Below are 19,603 nucleotides of genomic sequence, written 5' to 3'. Positions count from 1 at the left end.
AGCATGGAATAGCAGGAAGAGTACCAGACTGGAAGCCAGGGAATCTGGGATCCAGTTCAGCCTATCCTGAACTTGCCAGCTGAGGAAGCCCTCAGGGCAGTCACTTCACCTCGCTGTAATTCAAGTTTTCTCTTTTATGAAACAAGGAAAATAGTATCTGTCATGCCTCAGAGAATCACCACAAGGTTAACATATATGGAAATATTTTAAAGTGTACAAGCACCATATCAATATTAAGGTCCCCCTATGAACATGAAGACGTAAGGTGTACTTGGCTTAATCCGAAGAAGCTTCCAATGCAAGGCTGAATTAGGAAAGATGAGAATGAAGAAATAAAAGTTGGACTGGGGCCAGGCGCAGTGGCTCACGCCAGTAATCCCAGCACTTTGGGAGGCCAAGGCGGGCAGATCATGAGGTCAAGAGATTGAGACCATCCTGGCCAACAAGGTGAAACTCCGTCTCTACTAAAAATACAAAAATGAGCTGAGCGTGGTGGTGTGTGCCTGTAATCCCAGCTACTCGGGAGGCAGAGGTAGGAGAATCACTTGAACCCAGGAGGCAGAGGTTGCAATGAGCCAAGATCACACCACTGCACTCCAGCCTGGGTGACAAGAGTGAAACTCCGACTCAAAACACACACACACACACAAAGAAAGTTGGACTGGGAGCCTTACAGAGTTCACACATATTTGTAACATTCTTCAGATGTGGTCTGCACAAACTGGAGTCCAATTTTATAAAGAAAAATCATGTTTTGAATGTTGCCAAAGAAATTCCTAATTAAAATGGTATGATCCTTAAAAGGTTTTTTGGGGGTAATGGAGGTAGGATCAGGAGGATCAATATATAATTCATATATTTGAATCATGCATAATATAGAATGCATATATTTGAAAATAAATATAATATTTGGCCAAAGATGGCCAGGCATGGTGGCTCATGCCTGTAATCCCAGCACTTTGGAAGGCCGACGCCGGTGGATCACGAGGTCAGGAGATCGAGACCATCCTGGCTGACACGGTGAAACGCCATCTCTAATTTAAAAAAATACAAAAAATTAGCTGGGCGCGGTGGCAGGCGCCTGCAGTCCCAGCTACTCCGGAGGCTGAGGCAGGAGAATGGCGTGAACCCGGGAAGTGGAGCTTGCAGTGAGTCCGGATCGCATCAGTGCACTCCAGCCTGGGCGACAGAGCTAGACTCCCTCTCAAAAAAAAAAAAAAAAAAAAAAAAAAAAAAAAAAAAAAAGTGGCCAAAGAAAAATAAAAGTTCGACCTAATCAATTTGCAGAAATGCCTAGAAAATAAACCATCTTCTAAATATATCAGTGATTTTAGAGGATAAAGTATGAGGAAGGGAGGGAGTTGTCGGTCAGAAAAAAATATATAATTTTACAACATTTTATTTTTATTAAAAGAGAGCAGGTGTTAAAACCACCATGAGAATTAGGTCATTAAACCATCAACAATAGACTAATATTCCCCCCAAATTCCTGTATTGAAATTCTAATTCCGAATATGATGGTATTAGGAAATGGGGTCTTTCATAAGTGATTAGTGATTCATGAATCGGTGAATGAGATTAGTGCTCTTATTAAAGAGATGCAAGAGAGATTCATTGCAAGAGAAATCCATTGTAAGAGAAGACACAGTGAGAAGACAGTCATTGTCTGTGAACCAGAAAACTGAGCCTCACCAGATAACGATGCTGATAGTGACTTAATCTCAACTTTCTGAGCCTCTAGTACTGTAAGAAATAAATTTATGTTCTTTATAAACTACTCTGCTTATGGTATTTTTGTAACAAAAATTTTTGTAACAGCGCAAATGGACTAAGATACCATCCCTAAGTAGGGCAGTCATCCTGAAGTAGTTACAACCCAACAAAAACAATGGCAAGACCTAATTGATTTCATTCCTGAGATGTAATAAAGCAGGTGAATTTAGTAATTGGAAATGATTCTGCGAGGGACTTTCAGAATTATCACCCTCCAGAAACATGTCAGAAAAATCTAGAACATTATTCTCTGGGTGGGACAAATTTTGAAGAATGCATGCTACCTTGTCAGCTTGCTGTTCCTCCCTGGGAGACTGATGCTTCCCAATGCACAACTCAATTCAAAGCAACAATGTACTCTGAAATTTCATCTTCCTTCCTTCCTTCCTTCCTTCCTTCCTTCCTTCCTTCTTTCCTTCCTTCCTTCCTTCCTTCCTTCCTTCCTTCCTTCCTTCCTTCCTTCCTTCCTTCCTTCCTTCCTTCCTTCCTTCCCTCCCTCCCTCCCTCCCTCCCTTCTGTCTTTCCTTCCTTCCTTTCTCTCTCTTTCTTTCTTTCTTCTTTTTCTTTCCTTCCTTCCTTCCTTCCTTCCTTCCTTCCTTCCTTCCTTCCTTCCTTCCTTCCTTCCTTCCTTCCTTCATTTTTCTTCTTCCTGAGACAGGGTCTTACTCTGTTGCCCAGGCTGGAGTGCAATGGTATGATTACACCTTACTACAGCCTTGAAATCCTGGCCTCAAACTATCCTCCCACCTCTGCCTCCTGAGTAGTTGGGTCCACAGGCATCCACCATCATGCCTGGTTAATTTTTTAAAGTTTTTGTAGAGACAGGGTCTCACTCTCTTGCCCAGGTTGGTCTTGAACTCTTGGCCTCAAGTGATCTTCCTACCTTAGCCTCCCAAAGTGTTGAGATTGTAGGTATGAGCCACCATGCTCAACCCAGAAAGTATTTTTATGTAAAAATAAATTATGCAATGGCACTTTATGAACTTCAAAGAAAAAATTCTTTATGTTGTTCTCATTATATCTGAGGATAAAAATGATGATTAAATTTCTAAATAAAACATATTTTGTTAATTTACAACTTTTCTCAAAATGTAAGGGTTTAAATTGTGATTAAAAGTAGTAGGTAGAGTGCATAGCAGCATTACTTACAATAGTCAATAGTCAAGATTAGAAACTACCCAAGTGTTCATCTACAGGTGAATGGAAAAATAATTTTTATATATATATATAAATATATGTATATATATACAGTGGAATATTATTTAGCCTTAAATGGGAATGAGACTCTGACACAATGCTACAATGTGGATACATCTTGCAGACATGCTAAGTGAAATAAGCAAGCCACAAAAAGACAAATACTATAAGTAATAAAATTCATAGAAATGAAAAGTAGAATTATGTTTGCCAGGAGCTAAGGAGAGGGGAAAATGAGGAGTTGTTTAATAGAGATAGAGTTTCAGTTGTGACAGATGGAAAAGTTCTGGATATTGATTACACCACAATGTAAATTCACTTAACACGATTGAACTGCACACTTAAAAATGGTTAAGATGGTAAATTTTATGTTATGTGTATTTTACAACTATTTAAAAAATTAGTTGAAAAATAGTAGACAAAAATTTATTTCTAACGGTGGCTTCCCACCACCATTTTGGGGGAAATTCTGTTGTGAAATTTTAGGTGATTTACTTTCTTAAATTTTACTGAATCATGAGTTTGTTTTCCCAAGGAGAAATTACTAAAACAAGAGCACGTGAAAACATATAACACTTAAGTCAGTTCCAGGGGAGGTATTGCAAAAGTATGTCCATAAGACCTTTGACTTTGATGAGATTTATAAAAACTATGTGGCCTTTTCTTCCTTCTCACTCCATCCCATCTCCCAGGGCCAGGCTGTTCCTCAAAAGAGTGAAAAACGTAGGAAAATTACTGCCAGTCATCCAACCAGACTATCTAAATGATGTAAAGTAATTATTAAATTTTACTCAGCCAATACACTGTTTGAGCTTGGATTATAAACCACTGTTTACTCTCACAGTGTCCGGCAAAAAATAGGCGCTCTCATTTTGTTTTCAGTAGACAGATGGTATTTGCCCTTCTACAGCTCAAGAAGGAGAGTGATCCAGCAAATAGGCTTAAGCACATTTTGAGAAAAGCAACATGGCGCACAGCCCTGGGGCAAGACTATGTTGGGCTCAGGACTTGAGTCTGCCATTTACTAGCTGTGTAATCTTGAGCAATTCACTTAAATATCCTGATCTTCATTTTTTTCCAGTGTAAAATGATGACATTAATAAACAATGTCTGTAACAAGAAATGTAAAGGTCAAATGTAAAGAAATGTAAAATCCTAAGTCCTGCTTGGCTTCTACCACTGGTCTAGTCATGTGTGCCAGCTAAACATTCCCTGGGCTGCAATTAATGTGACTGATGGTTTTATCCCTGGTTTCCCAGGGTGAAATCTAGACACAGGAATCCTGAAAAATGCCTCTGTGGAAAGATGGATCGAAAGCAGGTCTTCTAAGGGAAAATGTTTCTCCCTCAGCGTATAGTTTGACAAAATGATATCAAGATGAAACCCTGAAGGCCTAGGATTTTTCATGGATTTGATTATTCTATTGAAGACCTTAAAAAAAGTGGCTAATAAAGATATTTTTAGAAATTGCTTTAGTATGGTTTTTATTAAGTTAACACTTATTTAATTAACTACATAAAATCTGTAGATAAAAGAGGCAAAAGGTTGTTCTTCCTCTCAGCCAGACAGTTGCTGATAAGGTAGTTTTGACAGGAATCTCCCTGACTCAGCAACCATAAATATGGTTAGAATGTGGTATTTTCTCTTCCTGGAAACAATGCTTCCCATTTACAGAGTTTATATTCAATATGGTGTTAATACATAGACCTCATCCAACTATCTCTCTGTGGAATCTGAGCTCCTACTCAAGTCAATATCCTGTAACACAAAAACCCTCCTATATTAGTTTCCTGAGGCCACTGTAACAAAGTACCACAAACTGGGTGGCTTAAACAACAGGAATGTATTCTCTCACTGTTGTGAAGGTCAGAAGTCCAAAATTGAGGTGTGTTAGCAGGGACACCCTTCCTTGGAAAGCTGCAATCTTTCCTTGCCTCTTTCAGCTTCTGGTGAGTCTTTACATTTCTTGGTCTGTGGCAGCATGACTACAATCTCTGCTAGGGTTTACAAACGGTCTTATCCCCAGTGTCTCTGTATTTTCCCCTCTTCTCATACAGACACCAGTCATTAGATTTTTGTATGCACCATAAATCCAGGGTGGTTTTATCCCAGAATCCTTTTTGTATCCCAAATATATCTACAAAGATTCTATTTTCAAATAAGGTCACATTCTGATGTTCCAGGTTGGAATGTTTGTATACCCCCAAAATTCATATGTTCAAACTTTTTTTTTTTTTTTTTTGGCAGAGTCTTGCTCCATTACCCAGAATGGAGTGCAGTGGCACCATCTTGGCTCACTGCAACCTCTGCCTCCCAGGTTCAAGTGGTTCTCCTGTCTCAGCCTCCTTGGTAGCTGAGATTACAGGCACGTGCCACCACGCCCAGCTAATTTTTGTGTTTTTAGTAGAGAGGGGTTTCACCATGTTGGCCAGGCTGGTCTGAAAATCTTGACCTCAGGTGATCCTCCCACCTCAGCACAACCAGAGTGCTGGGATTACAGGCATAAGCCACCACGCCCAGCCCATATAATCAAACTTGATTCCCAATATGAGAGTATTAAGAGATGTGGCTTTTTGGGCAGAGGGGGTAATTAAGCCATGAGGACAGATTCCTCATGAATTGGATTAATGCCCTATAAAGAGGCTTCAGGGACCTTGGTCAACCTTTCTTCCATGTGAGGGCACAGCAAGAAAGTACCATCTATGAAGCAGTGAGTAGACCCTTGCCAAACACTCAATAGGAAGTCATCTTGATCTTGCAGCCTCCAGAAACTATGAGCAACAAAGTTTCTTTTGTTTATAAATTACTTAGTCTATGGTATTTTTGTTATAGCCCCTCAAATGAACTAAGACACAGATGTGCAGAAATTTAGGGAAAAATTTTTCAATGCACTATACCTCTTTCCTTTTTTACTGATTCCTATTTGATTAATGATTCCTACAGTTTGTTTAGTGACAACATCTATGGTCAATATGTGAGATTCTCAAAAGAAAATGTAGCCATCAGCAGCCAGCAGAAAGTGGGGGGGGGGGTGGGCAATAGAAATCCTACCTCATTCCCCAAGTTAGAGAAAAAAAATCAATACATGGAGATATGAAATAATGCTTTGTGGGTCTGTTTTCCTGTAGCTTCTGAACATGTCCATCTTTTATGCTCAGCTTTCTTCATATCTTATTTTAGTATAAAAATGAATGTTTTATTGCCTTCAATTTACCATTATTATTTTTTACATCAATTGTTCTTTGTGTGTATGTATGTGTCGGATTTAGTTTTCTGGAGTGTGAATGTGTGTGGCGTGTGTGTATGTGTGTGACCTAAATAAGTTTATGTCTTGAAAAGAAAGCAACATCAACATTTAAAGAGTAGGTTAACAGAACTCACTTTATTAAATGCCTGCTATGTGTCCAGGCCTTGAGCTGAGGAATAAGAACAATGATGAGTAAAGACCATCCCTGTTCTCAAGGTGTTTGTAGACTACAAAGGAGCCTGTGACCTTGCAGCAAAAATAAAGTAAATAAACACAAACCATAGAGCATGCTGCACTCAACAGAGGTCCATTCTCACCCGTGGTGAGGATGCTGGGAATAATTGGAACTTTGTTGAAGAAAACAAGGAGGTCATTTCTGTTTTGTCTGTGCATCACCATGACTGTCTAGCACCATGGAGAAAGGGACCCCCTCTCAGAGCACAAACTCTGACCACAGAGGGCTTTTGTCTTTTGTTTTACTCTAAACTTTTCTCAAAATAACCATGGATGAAGCTGGAAACCATCATTCTTAGCTAACTAACACAGGAACAGAAAACCAAACTCACTCATAAGTGGGAGTTGAACAGTGAGAACACATGGACACAGGGAGAGAAACATCACACATCAGGGCCTGTCGGGATGGGGGGCAAGGGGAGGGATAGCATTAGGAGAAATACCTAATGTAGATGACAGGTTGATGGGTGCAGAAAACCACCATGGCACATGTATACCTATGTAACAAACTTGCACATTCTGCACATGCGTCCCAGAATTTAAAGCATAATAAAATAAATAACCCTTTGTGAATCTGTACTTCTGGAGGAAAGCCCACACAACTCTGGGACATTAGCATGCATCACAAGTAAGATTCTAAAAATAATTTTAAAAGTGCTAGTTCTGCTTCTGTTACCTTGTCATTAAATAAGGTTTCTGTCTTCCTTGACCCCTCAAGGTCCGTGCTTTAGCTTCATGTAAATGCCTTCTTGCATTGGATTCTTCCCATAAACTGCACTGCTCATTTCTCTCACAGATTGGGCCTTCTATGACTTCAGAATAGAAAGCTACTTTCTCTCTTAGCAAGGTGTGGCTTTTCCAATGTCCCCTCTTACTTTGCCAAGTTGAATTCCAAAGTTGTGTCAAATCTCAGCTAAATCAGTGTATTTGCCTTTCCTTCCTATGGCATTAATTGCACTTTACTCCTGCTATTATTTTCCATTTAACTTCTTGGTTAATTCCTTAATGTATTTTGGGATACCATTTGGGTATGGAGATATTATGGAAATGATGTTGGAATGAACTTCAGCACTCCAGGTCAGAGTTACTGGGCTACTTTTAAGCATTTGTTTTTGCATCTTCTTTTTTGGTCCCTGGGAGCCTTGGACAATAAGCTGTTATCCACTTTATATTTCTGAATTATACTTACATGAATCTGGTACCAGAGAAAGTTCTATGGTAAAGAATGATAACCAATTATTCCACTGTTTACAGTCAGAGCTGGTGACTAATGAGAGTGCCTCTACTGACTCCTATCCCCGTTGCTAACCTTCCTCAGAAGAGTAAAGTTCATTGAGACCCAGTATCCTCTAGACTCCTATTTTCCTCCACATAAAACTATACGTTTTGTTAAAAAATTGGATCAGGAATTTTACTCTCTCAGGCATTAACTAGCAATTCACTTTAAGAAAAGTACAAGGAGAGGGGATAGAATGAAAATTATAAGTTCCCCTTTGGATGGGCTTATGAAGGGCCCATTTACTCACAGAGTATAAGAAATGGAATATGGGCCGGGCGCGGTGGCTCAAGCCTGTAATCCCAGCACTTTGGGAGGCCGAGACGGGCGGATCACGAGGTCAGGAGATCGAGACCATCCTGGCTAACACCGTGAAACCCTGTCTCTACTAAAAAAAAAAAATATACAAAAAACTAGCCGGGCGAGGTGGCGGGCGCCTGTAGTCCCAGGTATTCCGGAGGCTGAGGCAGGAGAATGGCATAAACCCGGGTGGCAGAGCTTACAGTGAACTGAGATCCGGCCACTGCACTCCAGCCTGGGTGACAAAGCGAGACTCCGTCTCAAAAAAAAAAAAAAGAAATGAAATATGTACATTATCAAAAAGCAAACTGGAGTCAGCCATGAAGTTGTGAATGCAAGAGAGGGGATTCTCCATCTTATTTTGATTTTCTTTTTAACTTAAGAGACAATTTTACTAAGGAAGCAAAAATCCCCATCTGCTTGGCCCATCACACTCAGTAGAATATAGACAGACAAGGCACATGACAATAGCATAGATCCTCTTGGGTTTATGCCTGTCAAAAGGGGAGAAATTGTTCTTTTAGGATCCAGACTTTGAAGGTAAATAAACCAAAATTTCAGTCCTAACCCCACATCCTCCTCATTGTGTGGTCTTTAGCAAGTTTCTGAAAGTGTTTAAGCTTTGGCTTTGTCAGCTAGAAAGCGGTAATAATCATTGAAGCCATAAGTACCAAATCCTGGCTGGGTCAATTGGCATGCTAAAAAAAGGATACCTGAAGGGGGTTTTATCAAGAGTTCATTCAGGGTGTGGACAAAGTTAAGGAACCCACTAGGAGTAGGGAGGCGCCCAGGGACTAGTGGTAGTGAAGGCTATTCCCACCATCAGGCCTGTGGGGATGGGGGAGGTGAGAGCTCTTATCAGAGCATTGGGGAACTTGCACATGGGAGAGACCACCCAGCAAGAGTTGCTTCAGTGAGGGATACTGCCACCACCACTGCCACATCACTGTCTGGCCAGATGGGGGTGGAATAAACCCCACTAAGGCTCTTTCCTCTTGCTTTCCAATCCCACAGCAGTGTGCTTCATTGGCTGCCCTTGACATAAAGTCAGAAGACAAAGGAAGAGAGTGGCTAAGGAAGTGAGCTTCCTTTGCACAAAATCAGGTTAGAAAAGGATCAAGAGTGGATATGGAGGAGGAAATGGAAAATTTTCAGCATCTCTCTGTCTTAGATGGCTGTTGTTTGCCCAGTATCTCTTCTTTTGAGTATAAAACTTGAATGAGGCTGAAATAACATGTTACCCTCCTCCAATGACCAAGACCAGAGAATTTCATCTCCCTACCCTCTAGCCAATCAATCAAATTCAACTTTGAGATTTAATACAGGGTCTCTGGAAAATAGATAATCTCTTTTTCATTTGGATTATGAGCCATAAGGATGTAGACTTGGGCCAAACAAGTCACCTTTCCAACTATGTAGAAAGAACTGACCTGACAGCAAAGACAATGCAAAAAGAGCAAAGAAGAGTCCGGGAATAGGGAGAAAGAGGGAGGCCCATGGTGACTTTGTTTGAAGCCGTTTGTTTAATTATATCTAAAGGCAGTTATGCTTTTTAACATTTCAGTAATATGATTCTTTAATATCCTATATTGGAAGAGTCGCAAAGGTTAATAAGGAAATATGAAGTACTCAGCAACAGCAGAAAGTCTCTATCATACCAGAAATGGAGGTCAAAGAGAGGCTATGGCACTACGGAATTCTCTGAGTTGGGGCCTCAGCAGGACCTGAAATCATGGAGAAGGAACTGCTTAGGAAATGCTGAAGCTGCCAGGCTGGAGCCATGGCAAAGATTGCACAACAGGAACCGAAACCAGAGAAGAAATACGACCTCAAGTACAGAGAGTGAGAAGAAATAGTCTGGCTTCTCCTTGCCTTCCACCCTTTGGATGCCCGCTTCTCCGCCTTCACTTAGCTAAACCTAACTGTGAGACCAACGTTCAGAGCTGAGGAGGAAATGGGGCAGGATATGGCTTTCAGAGCAAACAAGTAAAACATGTGGTCAGGACATAGGACACACTCGTTCTTTTTTCCTCTTTCCTTCCGAAATGCATTACAAACTTTAGGAAGGCTACACAATTTTTTTTTTTTTTTTTTTTTTTGTCAAATCTCAGAGAACAGGGGTCAGGTTATTTCCTCCTTAGAGACTTGAGTGGGTTACAATATAAGACAAGGCAATTTGATCTGATATTCAAGTTCCTTTAGACTATTGCCATAATTTATGAGCATGGAATAACATGACAGAAAAATGTAAAGGTAAATTGAAATCCAGTCACATTAGACTACTTGCTCTTTTTTATTACAGCATATTTTTCTGCACTTGCTAATAATATTCCTTCTGCCAGGCTTAACGTCTTCTTCCCCATTTTTCTTTACTGAGATTTTACCTTCGCAATTATTCCTTCAAGAAACATACTGGCTTGCCCAAACTTCATTGTATCTCTCCCTTCTTAAATTCTTATATCATTTTCATGGCACTTAACAAATTAGATCTTGTGTTTTAGATATTGAAATTTCTATCATATGCTTTGATAATAGATGGTGATTTCTGCGAAGGCAAAGAGTACTTTCCTCAACTTTGTTTCCTTTGGGGTGGGTTTAAATGATCTCTTATACCTACTAGTTGTTTGATAAATGTTTGTTGTAGCAGATGAACACCTGAAACAGTAATGCTGAACCTTAGGTTCTAGTATTTTCTATGTCACATTAGTGTGACTTGCAGAATGGCTCAGCTTTGCTTTCCCTATGCACAATAAGTTCAGACTAGATGAGTTCCAAGGTCCCTCCTGGCCCTTTCAATTTCCTAATTTCATGTACAAGTTGGAAGATAAAATTTGTAAGCAGCAATTTTATAGTTCTATTATGGAATTTCTACTTGGGGGAAGCTAACATTTCATGATTTCATTCTTGCTGGATTGTTTCTCAAGATTTTCCATGGGGCTGAAATTTATCCATGACCTTGAGAAAGACATGCAAATGCTTCATGATCCTCACTCCACTTTCTTGTCCCTAATGCTTTTCCTCTGATGATTACTCATTTCATACCCCAAAAGCAACTCATTTTATAAATGTTTGTACAGCAGAGCAAGCAGTAAAGAATAAGAAATTATAAAATATTATATATTATGAAGAAACACTGCTCCTAATGCAGCCACAAAGAACCTAGTTCATAAATGTTGGTTTGTCAATTATAATGGTAAAATATGTATTTATATAATACATATAATATGATGGATGCTATTGGAGTGGGTTTGGCATATTTATTAAAATTTATTTTTATGAAAAAATATTAAAAAAAGAAATGTCTGCTGTAAGCAGTTACATGAAAATGGATAAATACAAAAGCAAGCACAAGAGTATTCAGTAGAGAATTTTGAGCCTGAACAATCAAGTTTCAGGCAAATCTTGTGTGGTTCGTAATTTTAGCCCTTTATTATGCAAAGCTGCCAATTCAATTTTACAATGCAAAGAAATGTTTGGCGTGATTATCAAGTTATATTTACTGTTCTGCGGATCTAGTAAAAGATGCACTATCTTGAAAGACTCTGTTCAAATTACCTTTGAACACACTTTTAGATCCTCATTGGTAAGCAGAAGTTGACAGACTAAAATGTATTCTTTCTTAACTAGCATCAGCATGTGAAACTTTAGAAAAACTGGTAGAGCAAATGATGATTCAGTTGCAGAGCCAGACAAATAATTTCCAAATCAACAAATTCAAACAGAGAAAAAAAGTTGCTGATCTCAGATGAATTGCCACATGTTGCCACTTCCTTTCACAAGTGTCTTGGTAGAAAAACTCTCATAAAGAATTTGTCCCACCCATCAGGATAAAGTGGTTGTTATTTCAATTTCCTATCTCCTCTTCTGCATCTCACCTTCTGAGGAGAGAAATATTAGAATCTCGAAGTATTCATTGCTAAACCCAGAGATAAGGGGTTGGGATGCAAGTTGGAAAAAGTGGGAAAGTACTAAATTCTGGACCTCTCTTCCCCCCTGGCTTCTCTCTCACCTCTCATTCTCTCTCTCTTCCTTCTTCTTTCTAAAAGAAGCCTTTGAAAGAGTTTTATGTATTTGCAGAATCAAATTTCTCTCCTCTCTCCTCTCTCCTCTCTTCAGGGCACACTGTTCAGCCTTTTGTTGTTATCTCTCCATTAAAACTGTTTTAGTCAACATTGTTGATGATCTCAATGCTACTAACACCAAAGTTCTAGTTTCAAGCTTTGTGTAATTCAACTGTAGCAGCATGAAACGGAATTTATTACTCTGCTCCTTGAAGCATTGTCTTATCTTCCAGGAATATACACTGCCAGTGTTCCTTCTCTTATTGCTTGCTTTTTTTCAAGGTTCCTTGCTGGTTCCTCTTTTTCTTTCTGATAAATAGAAGTATTTCATGGCTCAGGCCTTGAAACTCTTCCCTTATCTATCTATCTATCTATCTATCTATCTATCTATCTATCTATCTATCTATCCATATTCACTTTCTTCATGAGTTCATCTAGCTTTGTGATAACTTCTAAATACATAATTTTAGTCTCAGCCTCTTTCCTGAGGTATAGACTCAGAGATCCAACTGACTACCTGATGTCTCCACTTAAATGTTCAATGGCCATCTCAGAGTCAACATATCCAGAACAAGGCTTCTATATTCAATCCAACCTCCCCAAACATGCTTCTGCTCAGCCTGCCCCAACTCAGTGGATGGTGACACCATTGTTCCAGTCAGGACTAGGAAAAGGGTGAAGCAAGCCAGCCAGTTGGGCACAACATTTAAGGCATTCAGAGCATCAGGAAAGTGCTGACCTTACTTTTGTATGGCTACACAAGGTCCTCCTTAAATTTTATGCCCTCAACATCTCACTTGGCTCACGCTAGAACCATCCCTGCTTCTTCTTGCTCAAGCCAAAAAGTTCAGCATCATCCTTTATGCCTCTGTTTCTCCCATTTCCAATCTACCAGGATATCCTATTGGCTCTACATTCATTAATATTAAAGTGTTTGATCCAGTTATTAAAAAAAATAGATATATCAAAAGTAATGGAGGAGCTTTTTAAAATGTAATTCTTGTCCTAAAGAAGGAAAACCAAAATTTTGCTCTTATTTTCACAAAGACAAAGAGCTAAGAGAACGTAGACATCAGAGTGTTTAAAAAATTAATAGACTTTGACTTTTAGACCAGTTTTAGGTTTACAGAAAATGTGAGCCAAATATATTGGGTTCCTGTACACTCTGTCCCCCCACTGGCCTCTGGTTTTTCCTACTATTAACATTTTGTGTTGGTGTGGCACATTTGGTACAACTGATGAACCAATATTCATGCATTATAATTAACTAGCAAACATAGTTTATTTTAGGGTTTAGTCTCTGTGTTGTACAGTTCTATGGGATTTGCTAAATGTAATATATCATATATTTCCCATTACAGTATCATAAAGAATAGTTTCACTGCCCTAACAGTCTTCTGGGCCTTATTTCCCTTCAGCTAGCTGTGACATCTTTAGGTACAAGTACACACCACCTATAACAATTTAATTTCTTGCCTTCTGGGCAAGCCAGGGCAGTGACTGAGGGCAGAGACAATGTCACCTGTCTTCCATTCAGCAGCCTGTGTTTGATGCAGGGTCCAAGGTTCCTGGGTCCAGCCTACGTGCCCCAATGGTGGTCTCCTACACTCAAAGACAATGAACTTCCAGACACATCACAAATGCCAGATGCTCTGCAAAGCTCTCCTGAGTCCTCCTAGCAACATGAGTTGCCACATTTTCTTTATTCTAAGGTGTCAGGCACATGATCATGGTGTTCATCAGGCTGTCTGATCCTCAGATTATATGTCAGTCTCCCAGACTAGATCATGGGCTTCTTAAGGGCAGAAGTTTCTTCTTAGTCATCTGTGTCTTCCTCAGGGCCTGTACTTACCATTTGTTGATGATATGAAAAGAGTTGGGGTTGTGAAGGGGAGGAAGAAGGATAGAGAAATGAATAAAAGGAAAAGAGGGAAAGAAAAAAGGGAGAAGGGAAGGTGTTTGTGCCCATGCCCTCAGTCACCGATCGCTATGGGTGGGCACAGGTGTTCAGCACCAGAACGACAGGAAGATGAGCAAGAGAGGGCATCTCTGAGTCAGGGCTGATGCATTTCACACACCCAACGATCCAGCCACATCGCTGACGAATCTGTGATATTGTATATTTTTCCCATCAGCAGCCCTAGTTGCACATGAGAGACTATCATCTGCTATTTCACTGACTTCATTAAGTCCTAGAACCTCAGGGTTAATGAGTTCTTAGTTACATGGAACAGCTTTGTTTGATAGGTTATTCTAGTTTTATATGTAAGAAAACTTGGTGTTCTTATATTATTTAATATATTGATTTGCTACATTGTATAAAAAGACAAATAAATGAGACTTCTTTAAACTGTCTTAGAAGATGTCTCAAGTCTCCCATGGCTCTGAAACTTCAGTGTGGAAAGGCAATTCATGATATTTGTTGTCCATAGTGTACTTGTTTGGACAATTTCTCAATTTCCAAACAGCAGCGATGTTTTCTGCAACAGATGAATTACAAGACAAAATATTTCACATTTTGTCCTCCCTCTGATACAAATCTTTGTGGTCTTAAACAATTAAAACTCCTTAGTTTAAACTCGAAGTATTATTAAGGAAAGTTGAAATTTTCTGATAGTGATTAAATTGAAGATTCAAAAATGTGTCTATATTTGGGAATATTCATTGTTATTTTAATGTTAATTTTTTTTGAGCCAATACCATTTCCAAAAACTTAAACTGCAGAAATACCAAAACATGTGCAGTTATAGCTTAAAAGAATGTGGTGAAAATATCTGCAGTAGGGCAAAATGTAAAACAATGCAAATGGTTTTAAAAGAAGATTAAGTAACTATTTTTAATGATGAGTAAGTAGTAGGTTAAAAAAGGAAGTATTTTGAATAATAAGAAAAATAAAGATTCTAAGGTACATATTCAGTGAAGAAAGAATCACAAGTGTGCTCTCATTTCATTTTTGCAAAACAAACAAACAAGAATAAAAATGAAAGCTACACACATGCATGCATACTCACTGCAAGACATTTGTAAATTGAAGGGGGTAATGTTAATATTGACATAGGAACCATCAGCATGATATAGGAGTGTCAAAAAAACCAGGATCTATAACCACTTTAATTTAAGGGACTTTATATTCTCTATTATACCTTACTATCTATAATAATAAAATTAAATTTTCCATACTTAAAGTATCAAAAAAAAATTGAGTAAATTGTGAACTTGGATCTCAAGTCCAGTTTCTTTAGTTCTCTCAGAACTATCTCCCTTCATTTCAAAGTTCATGGAATGATTTTTGGTTTTCCTAACATGTACCACTGTATTTTAAATTTACACATCACCAGGGCATTCTTTTTTCTTGTTCTCTTATTATTAGAACATACATTTAATGCCTTCTGACAATCTAACCATTGTAAACCTCCCAGGTTTATTAATTGTCATCATCCAAGTACCCACAGTGCAGATTTCTGGTATTACAATGGTTTTAAATTTTGTCCTTTGGATTTTTTGAAAATAAATTACAGTGTCTATTTACATGGATAAAGAGTGACCACTGTCTTTGGCTGGTTTTTGTTGATAATGAGGTGAGGCCAAGATCAGGGCCTTCACTGAATTCCCACGTGTGCTTGGTTGCAAGCCACACTCAGGTGACAGACAGTCTTGCAGTTGCTGCTATTGGTCACATGAAGACTGGGAAAGAGAGTGCATCAGATCAATATAAACTTATTTCTCCTGCAAAGCATAGCAACTTGAGGCACATGCATTGTGAATATTGGGTCAGAAGCATTATCTTCATATTCAAAGACTAGCATATAATTATCAAGAACAGAAATGTAAAGAACATAAATAGCTTGATGATAGAATTGGTACACATTTTATTAGAAATTCTATTTGAAATCCAGAGAAGAGTAACTGAATGGATTAAAAACATATCAAATATTAGATGACAGAGAATATGAGAAAATTTCAACTTTTTTTCCAATTGAATTTAACAATGTTTTGCTCCTTAGTTGACTGATTGAATAATTTGCCTCTGCCAGGATGTAAATTCTCAGAGATACTCTTTCTGCCATTGTGCCAATCTATGACACAGCTAGCGTAGTATTTATATGCTGTGCTGGTCAATATCCTTCAGAAATGCCCAGCAGAACACAGGCACAAATATTCTCCTTCAACAAATACTCATCGAATATGAAATCAGATTTCAGGTACCGGTACTTCCACTGGTACAGAGTCATCTGGAGAGCTTGTTATGAGGCCTCATTCAGGATGAGGCAAAGGTTTTGAAGTTTGCATTTAAGTTTTTAGAAAGTCATGTATAAAGAGAGGCCGCCATGATGATTAAACACATTATATTGTGCCCTTATAAAATGTGATCAAAACCCACAAACTTTAATGACAATAAGTAATTGTTTTTATTTGGTCTGCTCATTCTGAAAAAACTGAGTCTTGTCCTATGCAACAGGGCTGGAGCAGTTGGAACATGCGTCAGTTGGAACATGTTTAAAATCTAATGGATAACATTGTTTTACATTTCATATAAGACAAATAGAGTAAATTAAGGACACATTTCTAGTATGTTCAGATATTCCAACAAGTAAATATCTCATATATCTCAGTTTGCTCCATTATTTGTCAAACACATTTATTTTCATTTTGATAAAAATGTCTCAAAAATGCCTTAGTAATTTGCGCTTTGGTGAGGGAAATTTAGAAATAATGAATGTGAACTAATCTCTTTGTGACTTAAGGGTTCTCACTCAAAATTATCAGCCTTGGAGCTTTGCTTTTATAACGTGATGCTCATTGGGTTTTTGAGGTATAATGCTTGTCTCTAAACTGAATTGCCCCCAAACTACTTTATAGTAGTTGATTTTACCACCTGTGTTCTCTCCTTCACTCTTATTTTGTATTTCAGTATACCAAATTTACAATGTTTTTGTTGGTTTTGTTACCAACAGAAACATCAGGTGAATTAAAAGACACCAAGATAAGTACTCATCAAACTAAAAAGTAAATGCAATTCCACGTTATTTTTGCCCAAGGGTGGGTGGGTAAATTTAGCATAATGCAGTCTTCTCAGTCTTGAGCATGCTTCAGAGTCATCTGGAGGGCTTGTTAAAATGCAGGTTGTCGGGTCCCACCCCAGAGCTGTTTCAGCAGATCTGGGGTGAGGCCCGAGAATGTGCATTTCTAGCACTTTTCCAGTGGATGCTGCCCATCTGAGGACTACACATTGAGAGCTACTTGCTACAGAGAAAAGTGGAACAGGGATAGTTTAAAGAATCAGTAAGAGTTTAAGGTTTCAGGAAATGCTTGGAAGTCTGCAAGTAGAAAAAGGAGAATGTTAATTTTCTCTTCACATGTTGGGCATTACATTTATAGAACACGAAGAGGGAGCGCTGTGGGACAAAGTCAAGGGAGTTATATAAAATGATAGATTACAGTTACGTGTTAGTTCACAAAATGATTTCTGGAAGATACATTAAATAATCCCAACATTATAAACTGATACCACATCGGGCAACCTCACTCTCCAAAATCCTCTCATGTTGCCTTTGCACTAGGCTGGCCTGGATGGACCATTGGTTGGACCCCATGTGGCATTCCTAATATCTCTGTATTCTAATCCATTGGTTGCCACTAAAGTGCTTTGCCAACAGATTTTGTTCTCAGATAGTGCACAGCACTGAAGAGAAAATCACTTTGCAAATCCAGTGATTTCATGGGCCACTAGGCTCTCTGGATTCTCTATTACCCAGTTTATCTTTTGTTCATTTAATGCATCGCAAACAACACTGAATTAGTTTGTTGGACAATTAGGTAAGATATTAAACTAAAGATGTACATATAAATATGTTAAGTTATTATTTTAAGAATACATCTGTAAGACATAGTTGGAGAAGGCTTTTTCTTGTGAACACTGTGAAGGCTTTTCCCCGCAACTCTCTAATAGTTCAACAGGTATCAACTTGCATAAATAATACTTCTTTCTCAGAGGGGTTCACAAGTGAGAAAAAGAATTTTCTATAATGGATGTTTAAAAAAAATCACTTCCAAGGCAATTAGTTCTTGTAAATCTCCTGAAATAAACATCAGGAAATTAAATTGGTGTTTGTTTGTTAGTAGAATGAACATCCGCAAGCAAATCCAAGATTGCAAATTTAGCTCAGGCCTAATTTCAAGTCTCTGAAAGACCCTTCCTTCCTGAGCTATGACCACCTAAAGTCCTGCTGCAGCTTCACCATTGCCTTAACTTTCAGCACGAATCCTGAAATGATGCTAAGGAGATGTACATGACTACATGTCTACAAGCTGTGGTTTCATCATTTTTTTCTTTGTCTCTGAGCTAATGCCGAGAAAACACCCTGGTTCTGCTAAGTGGATCTCAGTCTGTTACTTAGTCTCCTGCTCTCCAGTCACCCAAGTCTGATTCCTGAGCACCCAAGTCTGATTCCTCAGCTTGATTCTTTTTTGTTACGTGTCATTGCCCTCAGGAAGGAGTACCCCAGTCCTGGATCCTGGACCACTGTCTTGGACCCTCGTCTGAAATGCCAAATATTTCTAATTTCAATTTGCTATCCTTCTTTTAAGGATGAATTGTCTCATACTGCATCCATCTGTTTGGACAGGCCAACACTTAATTTGTAACCCTTCATGGGTATCTACTTAACTGAACTACAACCTGCTATCGCTTCATCTTGTCGGACAGGCTAGTGTAGTCTCGCTTTACATCTGTGATGGAATCTATCCACCCAGATCCTATTCAGTAATAGAGCCTTTTCTCAAATCCCAGCCCTTCCTCATCTGAGCTACATGACAATAAGTAATTAATTGGTCTTACTTGGTCTGTTCATTCTGAAAAAACTGAGCCCTTACTAATTGGAGTTTCATAAGGACTGAGTTCTTATGGAGCCATATTATACATGGGAGTGATGGACATGAACGAGGTACAATTTCTCTCTTGAAGAAATTTTTTCTTTCTTTCTTTCTTTCTTTCTTTCTTTCTTTCTTTCTTTCTTTCTTTCTTTCTTTCTTTCTTTCTTTCTTTCTTTCTTTCTTTCTTCCTTCCTTCCTTCCTTCCTTTCTTCCTTTCTTCCTTTCTTTCTCTTTCCTTCCTTCCTTCCTTCCTTCCTTCCTTCCTTCCTTCCTTCCTTCCTTCCTTCCTTCCTTCCTTCCTTCCTTCCTTCCTTCTCTCTCTCTCTCTTTCTCTTTCTTTCTTTCTTTCTTTCTTTCTTTCTTTCTTTCTTTCTTTCTTTCTTTCTTTCTTTCTTTCTTTCTTTCTTTCTTTCTTTCTTTCTTTCCTTCCTTCTGTCTTTTTTTTTGACAGAGTCTCACTCTCCCACCCAGGCTGGAGTGCAGTGCATAATCTTGGCTCACTGCAACCTCCGCCTCCTGAGCTCAAGCGATTCTCCTACTTCAGCCCCCTGAGGAGCTGGGATTACAAAATCAGTCTGCCATCATGCCAGACTAATTTTTTTTTTAATATTTAGTAGAGACAGAGTTTTGCCATATTGTCCG

The 19,603-nt window shown here is 38.7% G+C and overlaps 1 long non-coding RNA gene across 1 annotated transcript in view; it reads left to right on the top strand.

The window, feature by feature from the left end:
• The first annotated feature begins 5,651 nt into the window (after nt 1-5,651).
• LOC112422977 (uncharacterized) overlaps nt 5,652-19,603 on the top strand; it is a 51,232-nt gene continuing 37,280 nt past the window's right edge. The window contains exons 1-2 of the long non-coding RNA XR_011609722.1: nt 5,652-5,680; nt 7,144-7,298. This is a non-coding gene — a long non-coding RNA (uncharacterized lncRNA). The remainder of the gene's footprint in view (nt 5,681-7,143; nt 7,299-19,603) is intronic.

The sequence above is a fragment of the Macaca nemestrina genome, chromosome 11 (genome assembly GCF_043159975.1).
Source record: "Macaca nemestrina isolate mMacNem1 chromosome 11, mMacNem.hap1, whole genome shotgun sequence".
Lineage (NCBI taxonomy): Eukaryota > Metazoa > Chordata > Mammalia > Primates > Cercopithecidae > Macaca > Macaca nemestrina.
This window is presented reverse-complemented; position numbering and strand designations above follow the sequence as displayed.